This window comes from Gracilinanus agilis, chromosome 4 (assembly GCF_016433145.1).
Source record: "Gracilinanus agilis isolate LMUSP501 chromosome 4, AgileGrace, whole genome shotgun sequence".
Lineage (NCBI taxonomy): Eukaryota > Metazoa > Chordata > Mammalia > Didelphimorphia > Didelphidae > Gracilinanus > Gracilinanus agilis.
The window spans coordinates 315,121,591-315,134,274 of record NC_058133.1 but is presented as its reverse complement, the minus strand read 5'-3'; positions in this window follow the sequence as shown (position 1 = coordinate 315,134,274).

The following is a 12,684-nucleotide window of genomic DNA, read 5'->3' as shown; positions in this document are numbered from 1 at the left end:
AAGTATATGGGTTTGGGTAGGGCTTGTTTTGGAAAACTGATGCTAATCACAAGCAAGGAAGGCCTTTGTTTGGGAGCTAGAGAGCTAGGTAGCAAGTAATATAGCATGAAATGAAGATGGCTAGAGACCTTAAGTTAAAGCACTGCCTTTGACATATCCTGGTTGTTTGACTCTTGGGTAAGTCACTTAACCTTTTTAATACTAAAGGCAGCTTTAACACTTAAAAAAACCCCTTACCTTCTGTTTTAGAATTGATAATAAATAGTCTTCTTTTTTTTAAACCCTCACCTTCCGTTTTAGAATCAATATTATGTATTGGTTCCAAGACAGAAGAGAGGTAAGGGCTAGGCAATGGGGGTTAATTGACTTGGCCAGGATCACACAGCTAGGAAGTATCTGTGGCCAGATTTGAACCTAGGATCTCCCATCTCTGGATCTGGCTCTCAATCCTCTGAGCCACCCAGCTGCCCCCTAAGTATTTTTCTAAGGCAGAAGGCAGTTAAGAGCTGGGCAATTGGGGTTAAGTGACTTGTCCAGGGTCACACAGCTAGGATAGGTCCTCCAGACTCTAGGACTTGCTCTGTGTCCATTTAAGATTTTTAAATTGAAGATATGCAGTGGTAGAAGGAGCTCTGTAAACTCATGAAATCACAAACTAGCCCTTCTCTTCTAGCACTCTTCCCTCTAGCCCCCTGAATTTAACAGAATGGCATCTCTTTAAATGGATATCCCTGGAACAGCATAGAATGGATTAAACTAACTTGTTATAATATTTTTTACACAGTGCTCAGAGAACTTCTTGGAAGTCTTTGTCCTTCTTAAATAAAAGACTTCATGTATGATAAAATATAAATTAATGAAAAGCTAATTAAATAAAAGCTGTCAAAGCCAGGCAGTGGTCACTTGAAATAAATAGGAAAATTAATTATAATTTTTATTATAATAAAATAAATTATAATTGATTGAATATTTATTGAATTATTAAGCACGTACTCTGTGTCAGGCACTATGCTAAGTGCTAGGGAAGCAAATACAAATAAAAATAGAGTTTGTGCCCTCAAGGAGCTTACAACCTAATGGGGAAAGACAACCCTCAAGGAAGATGAAGAGCACAACGTGATCACCAGGGGGCACCAGAGGCAGGGGCCATGGTAGTATAGGGAGTTGAAGTTGGACAATGATGCTGATTTGGGAATGATGGCATTGTTGCGTTGCTGAGAATCTCATTCTTCTGCCCTGGGTAGCTGTGCTAGATTTTGTTTTTAGGTGTCACGTTTTAGGAAGGACTTTACCAGCCAGAGCAACTCTGTAGAAGCAGGAAGGGGACCTGATACCATGAACTAGGAGGATCAGATGAAAGAACTGGTACTGGTAAGCCTGGAGAAAAAAAAAGATGTGGGGAAAATGAGAACAAGGTAGTTGTTTTTAGGTATCTGGAGGACTGTCATATATAAGAGTTTTCAAAAGTTTTTTATTTGGTTTTGTAAGAGAGAAAGAGGGCCAGTGAGTCAAAGTTGTAGAGATATGTAGCTAATTTTAGCTAAATATATGGAAATGCTTCATAACAATAAAAGGTATCCAAAAATTAAATGAGTTGCCTTGTCAGCTCAGTAACCCAGCTGTCCATTTTAAATAGAAATGGATCCATGAAGAGGCATACTAAGAATTAACATTATGTTGTATTTTAGTTTTTTTTCCTTTTTTTATTTAGAATATTTTCCCATGATTCCATGATTCATGATTCCTCCCCACCCTGCTCTTTCCTTCCCCCTCCCAAAGCTGACAAGCAGTTCCACTGGGTTATCATTGTATTGTATTTTAATTTATTTTTTAAAAAAATCTCCCAATTACATATCAGTCTAGTTCTGCTGTATTCAGGAGTTTTGTGGGTCTTGAGTGTGACACTTCTGTAGTGGATATAGGTGCTAGATTTGGAGTGAAACATAAACTGAGTGTCACTGGGCAAGTGATTGAATTTCTTTGATCCTCAGCTTCCTCATCTTGTAGAACAGAGAGAAGAGTAGCCCCTACCTCATAAAGTTTTATGAGAAGCAGTTGATGTATGGGCAAGACACATTATACATATAAATGTATGTATGAATATATACACATCTATGTGGAGTTAGCTATCTAAGGCTGTAGCCTGAGGGTGGCACAGATAGGTAGGATAGGTATAGATCTGGCTTTGTAGAAAGGAGGAGGGCGGTGTGCCTACACTACCAGGCATTTAATTTGAGGGAGGGATAGGCAGGATCTAGATTTGCCAGGTGATCTTTACTCTGGCTTTTTTTATTGTCATGCAGAACACAGTTCCACATTTCCACATTGGTCATTGTTGTAAGAGCAAAGTCATACATAACCAAAACCCCAAAATCAAAGCATAAATAAAACTGATGGGAAAGAGGACTCCAACAGTTCTTTCTCTGGAGCTGGATAACATTCCCTGTCAGAAGTCTTTCAGGATTGTCCCAGATCATTGTATTGCTGAAAGTAGCCAAGTTTTCACAGGTAATCATCATCCAATATGGCAGTTTCCTCTGGTTTCTAAGAAGAGTATTGGGTTAGAATTGTATTTATCTTCCACCATTCAAACATTCCTAGTCTGAGGGTTTGATTTTAAGGGGTTCACAATGAAAGTTGCTCTCAAGACTAATGGTAGCTTACATTAACTAGCTTAGCTTCTTTCTAACAAAGATCAAAATAGCTACTAAGCTTCATTAGAGAAAGCAGAAAAACAGAAATTGGGTTAGAAATATAGATAAGAAAACAAACAAACAAAAAAGATACACAAAAATAAATGAACTCTCAAGTTATCAGCTAAAATACAAATATACTAAGAAATAAGTAACAAATTTTCTACCATTAACATCTATTGTATATTATTTTATCTTGGCTCATGAGAATCTGATTGGAATAGGTTAATTTTTGATTGGGGTATATATCTTTTGATGGGAAGGTAGAAAGAGAGATTTGGAGAATGGAGGGCAGAATATGACTTCAGAGATTCCAATAAGATGAAGAGGAAGAGGAAAGAGGAGTCATGTAGTGAGAGAAGGCATCAGAAACATGCCCAATTTATAACTTTGCCCAGGACTAGAGCACATTTCTTTGTATTTTCTCTAAATATTTGGTGATTTCCTTTCCTTTCTTTGTTATAAATTTAACTTTGTTATTTTTCTTTCATTTTAACTTTTCCTCTATGTCTCTTTACACTATTCCTCACCAGAGAGCATCGCTATCATCAAAGTTCTCCAAATTCCACTTCTTTCTTCCATTCCCAGATTCATTTAATTATTTCAGTGTTAGTTGACATCATTGATCCCACCCCCCCTCATATAGCACTTAAATGGACAAAATACTTCATATTAACTTTTTTTCTCTGACTTTGTGGTCATGCTATTCTAAAGCCATCTGATCTTAACTAATATGAAAAGCAAAGCAAAGCTGGGCTTTGCATGAGATCTCATCTAAGAACACTGGGCTCTATAGGCATTTAGAGAGATAGCTTATCTGGCTCTGGTGGCATATTTCTATAATCACTGTTCCTGGATATGTTGAGATTGGTGAATAACTTGAGCTTCAGAGTTCTGAACATCATTGCGCTAAAGATGATTCGGTATCTGCATCATCTGGCATGGAACTGATGAGCCCTTGAGAGTGTGGGCAAGGTGCCTGGGAGGGTGAATCTGGTCCTGATTTCAAATTAGACTGTAGACATTTCCTAGCAGGGTGACCTTGGCAAGTCACTTAACCCCAATTTCCTAGCCCTTCCTAACTCCTCTGCCTTGCAGAGGATGTAGTTAGAATATAGATTCTAAAACAGAAGATAAAGGCTTAAAAACCAACCCCACACTGCACAATGAAATTATCTCTTAGCAGCAGTTCAAACATACTCATCTTCAAAACTTCCATTTCTAGACTTGCAGGCTAAGATGGCCTCAGAATAGAAGCAAGGGTCTTTTTCTCTTCACAACCAACCAATATAAAGTGCTTCAAAAGGACAAAAATAAAAATCAGATGAGCTAAGGTGCTCTACTGAAGGGCACAGCCTTGAAGCTAGGCAGCAGCACATGGTACATTCACAAAGACTGGTCATGTATTAGGGCATAAAAACATTGCAAACAAATGCAAAAAAGCAGAAATAATAAACGCAACCTTTTCAGATCATAATGCAATAAAATAATGATTAGTAAAGGTACATGGAGAGGCAAATCAAAAATTAATTGGAAATTAAATAATATGATTCTCCAAAATTGGTTGGTTAAAGAAAAAATCATAGAAACAATTAATAATTTCATTGAAGAGAATGACAATGAGAAGACATCATATAAAAATCTATGGGATGCAGCCAAAGCAGTACTAAGGGGAAATTTTATATTCTTGAGTGCATATATCAACAAATCAGAAAGGAAGTAATCAATGAATTGGGCATGCAAATTAAAAAACTAGAAAAAGATCAAATTAAAAATCCCCAGATAAAAACTAAATTGGAAATCCTAAAAATTAAAGAAGAAATTAATAAAATTGAAAATGAAAGAACTACTGAAATTAATAAATAAGACTAGGAGCTTTGAAAAAAACAAATAAAATAGATAAAATACTGGTTATTCTAATAAAAAAAGGAAAGAAGAAGAAAACCAAATTAACACTATTAAAGATGAAAAGGGTGACTTCACCTCTAATGAAGAGGAAATTAAGATAATTATTAAGAACTATTTTGCCCAATTATATGGCAACAAATATGGCAATCTAGGTGATCTGGATGAATATTTACAAAAGATATAAACCGCTTAGATTAACAGAAAAGGAAATAGAAAACTTAAACCATATCAGAAATAGAAATTGAACAAGCCATCAAAGAGCTCCCTAAGAAAAAATCCCCAAGACCAGATGGATTCACAAGTGAATTATATCAAACATTTAAAGAACAACTAATCCCAATACTATGCAAACTATTTGACAAAATAAGCAAAGAAAGAGTTCTACCAAATTCCTTTTTTGATACTAATATGGTACTGATTCCAAAGCCAGGCAGACCAAAAACAGAGAAAGAAAACTATAGACCAATCTTCTTAATGAACATAGATGCAAAAATCTTAAATAGAATACTAGCAAAAAGACTCTAGCAAGTGATCACAAGGATTATTCATTATGATCAGGTGGGATTTATACCAGGAATGCAAGGATGGTTCATCACCAGGAAAACCATTCACATAATTGACCATATCAACAACCAAAGCAACAGAAATCACATGATTATCTCAATAGATGCAGAAAAAGCCTTTGACAAAATAAAACCCTCATTTCTATTGAAAACAATAGAAAGTATAGGAATAGGAGGGTCTTTTCTAAAAAGAATAAACAGTATATATTTTAAACAAACAACAAGCATCATCTGCAATGGAGATAAATTAGAAGCCTTCCCAATAAGATCAGGAGTGAAACAAGGATGCCCATTATCATCTCTATTATTTAACATTGTACTAGAAACACTAGCAGTAGCAATTAGAGAAGAAAAAGAAATTGAAGGTATTAAAATAGGCAATGAGGAGACTAAACTATCACTCTTTGCAGATGATATGATGGTCTACTTAAAGAATCCTAAAGAATCAACAAAAAAGCTAATGGAAATAATCAACAACTTTAGCAAAGCTGCAGGATACAAAATAAACCCACATAAATCACCAGCATTTCTATATATTTCCAACACATCTCAGCAGCAAGAGTTAGAAATAGAAATTCCATTTAAAATCACCCAAGACAATATAAAATATTTAGGAATCTATTTGCCAAGACAAACACAGGAACTATATGAAAGCAAGTACAAAACACTTTTCGCACAATTAAAACTAGATCTAAACAATTGGAAAAACATTAATTGCTCATGGGTAGGATGAGCTAACAATAAAAATGACAATCCTACCCAAATTAATTTAATTATTCAGTGCCATACCTACCAAACTACCAAAAAACTTTTTTACTGAATTAGAAAAAGTTATAACAAAGTTCATTTGGAAGAACAAAAGATCAAGAATATCAAGGGAAATAATGAAAAAAACCCATGAAGGATGGGGGCCTATCAGTACCAGATCTTAAACTGTACTTTAAAGCAGTGATCATCAAAACAATATGGTATTGGTTTAAGAGGCAGAAGGGAGGATCAGTGGAATAAACTTGGGGTAAATAGCCTCAGCAAGATGGTGTATAAAAAACCCAAAGATCCCAGCTTTTGGGATAAAATCCCACTATTTGACAAAAACTACTGGGAAAATTGGAAAACAGTATAGGAGAGATTGGCTGTAGATCAACATCTCACACCCTACACCAAGATAAATTCAGAATGAGTGAATGACTTAAATATAAAGAGGAAACTATAAGTAAATTAGGTGTACATAGAATAGTATACCTGTCAGATCTATGGGAAAGGAAAGATTTTAAGAACAAGCAAGAGATAGAGAATGTTACAAAATGTAAAATGAATAATTTTGATGACATCCAATTAAAAAGTTTTTGTACAAACAAAACCAAAGCAACTAGAATTAGAAGGGAAGCAACAGATTCGGAAAAAATCTTTATAACAATAACCTCTGAAAAACGTCCAATTTCTCAAATATATAAGGAACTAAATCAATTGTACAAAAAAATCAAGCCATTCCCCAATTGATAAGTGGGCAAGGGACCTGATTAGACAGTTTTCAGATAAAGAAATCAAAACTATCAATAAGCACATGAAAAGATGTCCTAAATCTCTTATAATTAGAGAAACACAAATCAAAACAACTCTGAGGTACTACCTAGCAGGTTGATTAATATGACAGCAAAGGAACATAATAAATGTTGGAGAGGATGAGGCAAAATTGGGACCATTAATACAATGCTGGTGGAGTTGTGAATCAATCCAACCATTCTGGAAGGCAATTTGGAACTATGCTGAAAGGGCTTTAAAAGACTGCCTGTCCTTTGATCCAGCCATACCACTGCTGGGTTTGTACCCTAAAGAGATCATAAGGAAAAAGACTTGTACAAAAATATTTATAACTGTGCTGTTTGTGGTGCCAAAAAAATTGGAAAATGAGGGGATGCCCTTCGATTTTGGAATGACTGAACAAACTGTGGTGTCTGTTGGTGATGGAATACTATTTTGCTGAAAGGAATAATGAACTGGAGGAATTTCATGTGAACTGGAATAAACTCCAGGAATTGATGCAGAGTGAAAGGAGCAGAATCAGGAGAACATTGTACACAGAGACTGATATACCGTGGCACAATCGAATTTAATGGACTTCTTTACTAGCAGCAATACAATGATCCAGGACAATTATGAAGGACTTATGAGAAAGAACACTATCCACATCCAGAGAAAGAACTGTGGGAATCAAAACATAGAAGAAAAACAACTGCTTGATCATATGGGTCGATGGGGATATTATTGGAGATGTAGACTCTAAATGATCCCTCTATTGTAAATATTAATAATATGGAAATAAGTCTTGATCAATGACACACGTAAAACCCAGTGGTATTGCTCTTTGGCTATTGGAGGGAGGTAGGAGGAGGGGTGGGAAAGAACATGAATCATGTAACCATGGGAAAATAGTAAAAATCAATCAATTAATTAAATAAACTTAATTAAAAAAAGCTTCCATTTCCACAGCACATTTCACTGGAAGCCTATTCTTTTTTCTATTTTTAACATCATTTGCTTTACTTCTTAAATTTTCCAGCACAATTTTGTTTATAGAGTGTGTCATTTTATCCTTTCACTTTTTATCCTATCACAAAGCTTTCTGTGATAGGAAAAGCCAGGGTGTTTTTTTTCTTTTAAAGGGTATATGAGTCTCTAAGGAAAACACATGTCCATGCAGGGCTGCATCCTGAGCAAAGATTCCATTGCACCATTGCTCTCTGGGGACATTCTATTGCCATATGCTGTCTGGCTCTCTTGAGGCCTTGGTTTTTAAATGGAGCCAGTTTAAAAAATATGCCAAGTGTGAGGCCCAGTAGTTAAAATGTTGCTGATCCTGACTAGAAGGGAATTGCACTTAGCTTCTGCATTGCATGTGGTTCTCCACACCAAGAGGAAATAATTGAAAGTCAAGTATGAAACCACCTTAATTTAGATTTCACTAATTTGGAATTTTTCTCATTAATAGGAAACTGGTCTTTTATGCTATTTATGAAAAAAGTATTTTCTGAGCTAATGGGCAATGAAAATTGACAGTTTTAAAAAGAGAAAGCATAGTATTAAAGCACATTCATAAGCTATTTGACCAGCAAATCTAAGCTGGTACTTTGCTTAATTAATTATAAATCATTTGTATCACTTCCCTAGAGGATTTCTACTATACAATATCATTTTAGGTTTGATTATATAGACTTGGAATAACCAGAACAACATTTCTTTATGTGAACTTTGTAAACTGGTTTTCCATCCAAATCTAGATCATTTTGATTGATACTCTCTTAATCAATGAAAAGAATACTGACCTAATAACGCATGCCTGTGTAAGGGATGATGTTGGCATAAGAGTTTTGGAGAGGATCTTTTCTCCTTCAAGAAAAACACATATAATTCCAGACTTTCTTCAGGGAGAAGAATGAAAAAGACTCTTGCAGATATGCAGGGGAAGTTGCCCCCTCAATGAGTTTCTGGTTTTTAGCTTGCCTGTCTAGTAACTTTGGATTATGTTCTCTTTAGTGAAGTCAGGGCCTTTTTCTTGGTTGAGCTGAGATATCTTTCTCCAAGAAGGAAACCTCATTCATTCATATATTTTAGTCATATCCTAATTTATACAACTTTTTCATTTTCTGTTTTCTCTTTGTGGATAAATAGGTTTACTCAACATTAACTATTTGTGATAGTCTTGTGTGGGAAGGAGCCAGGCCAATGCATGTAAGCATGAGGTACCTTCCCTGTTAAGAAATAGTGTCTAAAGAAGCAAGTAGTTTTATTCTAAACTATCAGGCCTCTGGACCTTTGATATTTAGGGACAGAATAGATAAAATTCTAGCATGTTACTTTCTCTTTCTCTCTCAGAGAACAGAGCAGTCACCTTCATGGCCCCTTCTCTTACTCTCCTCAAGGCAGGTATCAGAGGGACCCTTGGAAAAGGATGGGTAAGATTCCAGAAATATCTGAGCCACTTATCTATCTATTTAGACAACCCATATGGACATGTCTTAAGGCAGAAAATGTCTCATAGTATCATCAATGGAGCTTTTCATTAAATCATACTGACTTTTTCTGTGATTAATTTTATTTTGAAAAATGATAACAAAGAAAAGTCATTAACCTCATATCAGTAAGTAATATCCTGATTTTATTTTTGAAAAACTAGACTTTGTTTCAAGGTTTAAAATAATTCTCTAAATCTGGAAAATGAAGAGTGTTATTGGCTCCCAAATGACCTGTCTAACATTTGTTCAGAAGGTAGACGGGGGAGGATTAGATTGTTGAACTGTTTCCCAGAAACTGTTTGTATCACATGCAGTGTTATTTACTCAGACACTCAGGAATAAGCTTGCTAAGAGATTGGATGAAAAACAATGGTAACATTTCTTCTCTGAATAACAGGGACTGACTGCATTTGATGGCATGCATTTTGAGCATGGGGTTTTATAACATTTTTTCCCCAAAGTTTCAAAACTACACAGTAAAAATGTGGATACATCAGACCAAAAAAGCTCTGTGAAACATAGAATCTTGGAGAGTACTGTGAAGTTATTGGTAGAGCCTTTAAAATCATCTCCCTGCTTGCAGCCGCTTTTTCCTCCAGTTCAACCTGTGAATACAGTAGCAAGAGTAACCTTTCTAATAATCTACAGCCCTTATTACATCTTCCTCCTGCTTAAAATTTTTTTATTGGCTTTCCATAGCTAATAGAATAAAATTCAAACTGCCAGTGTGGTATTGAAGGTCTTCCCCTAATCTGGTACCTTTCTATCTTTCTAGTTCTAACGGAAATCACCTTTCACTCTACTTATATATTCTATGCAAACTGGAGTACTCATTATTCCTCCAAATTCATTGTTTCTGTGCACTTGTCTATTTTGTTCCCTACACCTCGACTACCCTCCCCCCAAGAACAAATTGAAATTCCTGATCTTATTTTTGGAATACTTTCCAATTCATGACTGCCCATCAATTTCTTTTCTTCAAAGTCTTTTATGAAACTTTCCCTGACTCTACTTCTCCAAGAGGAAAGCTCTTTTTTTTTAATTTGTCACAACACTTCATTTCAATTTCTCCTATACATCTCTCTTCTAATTTGTAGAAATGACTATTTAATGCAGCTAAGTGCTTTATTGGACCTGGAGGCTAGAGCACCTCAATTCAAATCAGGCCTTGGACACAGGTGGTGTAACCCCTGGGCTAGTCATTTAACAGGTTTTTCTTTTTCCTCATCTATAAAATGGAAATACTTTCTACTTCCTAAGGTTGTTGTTCCCTATTAGCAGCATTGGCAAAGGTTTTCTAGTTCGAGTGCCTAGAAGGCAAATTTAAGCTATCTGTGAGGCTTCCTCCCTCCTCTTCCTCCTAATTACTGAGAGAGCTGAGGGAGGAAGTCCTTGCTTTGGGTGGCTGGACAGACGGGCAGGACATGCAAAAAAAATGTCTTTTGGCACTGGGAAAAGGGGGAACAGAGCAGCCCCCCTATGCCAGGGGCAGCAAGTGTGCCAATACCTCACCAACACTGTCCTAGAGGATCTCTACTAAACGACATGATTTTAGTTTTGATTATGTAGACTTGGACTGACTAGAACTGAATTTCTTTTCATAAAGTTTTGAAAATTTGTTTTGTGAGTATCAAATGAGATAACAATTATGAAATGCTTTGGAAACCTTAAGATGCTAGCTATTATTATTTGAGTACCTATTTGTCCTGCTCCTACACTTCTTTGATTATGCCTCACTTAAGTTCAAATTCATGCACAAGTTAAGACATCACCCATAATATCAATGGTCCTCTTCAAAAGTGAAGGACTATCAGCAACAACAACACCTATTTGATCTCTTCAATTAGACTACTTTTTGAGGCTTTTGAGGGCAAGGACCCCATATTAATCTTGTAGCATCTGGCAGTGTCCTGTCATGGAGAAAGGATTAAATTTGGAATTATGAGATCTACGTTCAAATCTTGACTCTGACATTTGCTAGCTGTGTGCTTACTTCTCTGAATTTTACTTTCATCTTTTGTAAAATGGAGCTAGTTATACTTATGCTACCTACCTCATGGGACTATTATGAGAAAAGTACTTTATGAACCTTAAAAGCAATATAAATATCAGCTCTCTAGAGCCTTGCATAAAATTAGACCATAGGAATCTAGATTTAGAGCTGGAAAAGACCGGAGGGGGTCATCTAATCTACTTCAATCATATTATTTTGAAGATAAGGGAATTGAGAGAAAGAAAAGGCAAAATGTTTTGTCCATTGTCACCCAGGTAGAAAAGGGAAGAGCTGAGATTTGCTCCTTGACACTGACTCTAAATCTAGTGCTGTTTCTGCTGTGTTGAAATAGACTCTTGCCATTTTTCTTAACTGATTTATTTTGGTAGGGGGACAATGGTGGGGTTCAAGGCATATGATTTCATCAGTAATATTTGATGCAGAACAATAGGACTTGTACATAGATTTTCTTGATTTTATGTCTGACCCCTTTAACAATTCACTTTGCTGATTCTTGAAATGGTAATAAATACTTAAGTAAGTGAACACTTAGTGAAAAAATTCTGTTTTGGGCATGAGAGGGAAATCCACTTGGACTATGTTTTCATGGACTGAGTGAAGAGCTAAGGGATGAGGTCAATAAACTAAAGTAAAAAATAGATTCTTTAGGATTAGCCTCTAAAACTGGACCTTCATTTATTCATTTATTTATTTGGTTATTGATTTATTTGTTTATTTATTTATTTTTGTAAGCCCAGAGCCTCTGAAGGGTCCTAGATCACAATTTACACATTCATCCTCTCTGTCTCAATTTCCTTATCTGTAAAATAGGCACAATACTACATACTCTATCTACTTCAAATAGCTATCCAATAAAACAAGTGGGAAAATACTTAAACATCCTAAATTGTTATATAAACACCATGTGGTACTTCCATGTACTCATTTCCCCATACTTTTCTCTCTTAACTTCTTTTTTTTTTAAATTTTAAACATTTATTAATATTCATTTTTAACATGGTTACATGATTCATGCTCCCACTTTCCCCTTCACCCCCCGCATTTCCCCCACCCATGGCCGACACACATTTCCACTGGTTTTGTCGTGTGTCCTTGATCAAGACCTATTTCCAAATTGTTGGTAGTTGCATTGGTGTGGAAGTTTCGAGTCCACATCCTCAATCATGTTCACCCCAACCCATGCGTTCAAGCAGCTGTTTTTCTTCTGTGTTTCCACTGCTGTAGTTCTTTCTCTGAATGTGGGTAGCGTTCTTTCCCATAAATCCCTCAGAATTGTCCTGGGTCATTGCATTGCTGCTGGTACAGAGGTCCATTACATTCGATTTTCTCTTAACTTCTTTAGGTCTGTTATTAGTATGTTCATTCCTCTACTCACGCAGACTTAATGTCTCAAATGTCTTTGATTCTTTTTTCTTAATTATATTTAAGCAGTTACGAATTATTCATTTTTTTAAAACCCCCTACCTTCGGTCTTGGAATCAATACACAGTATT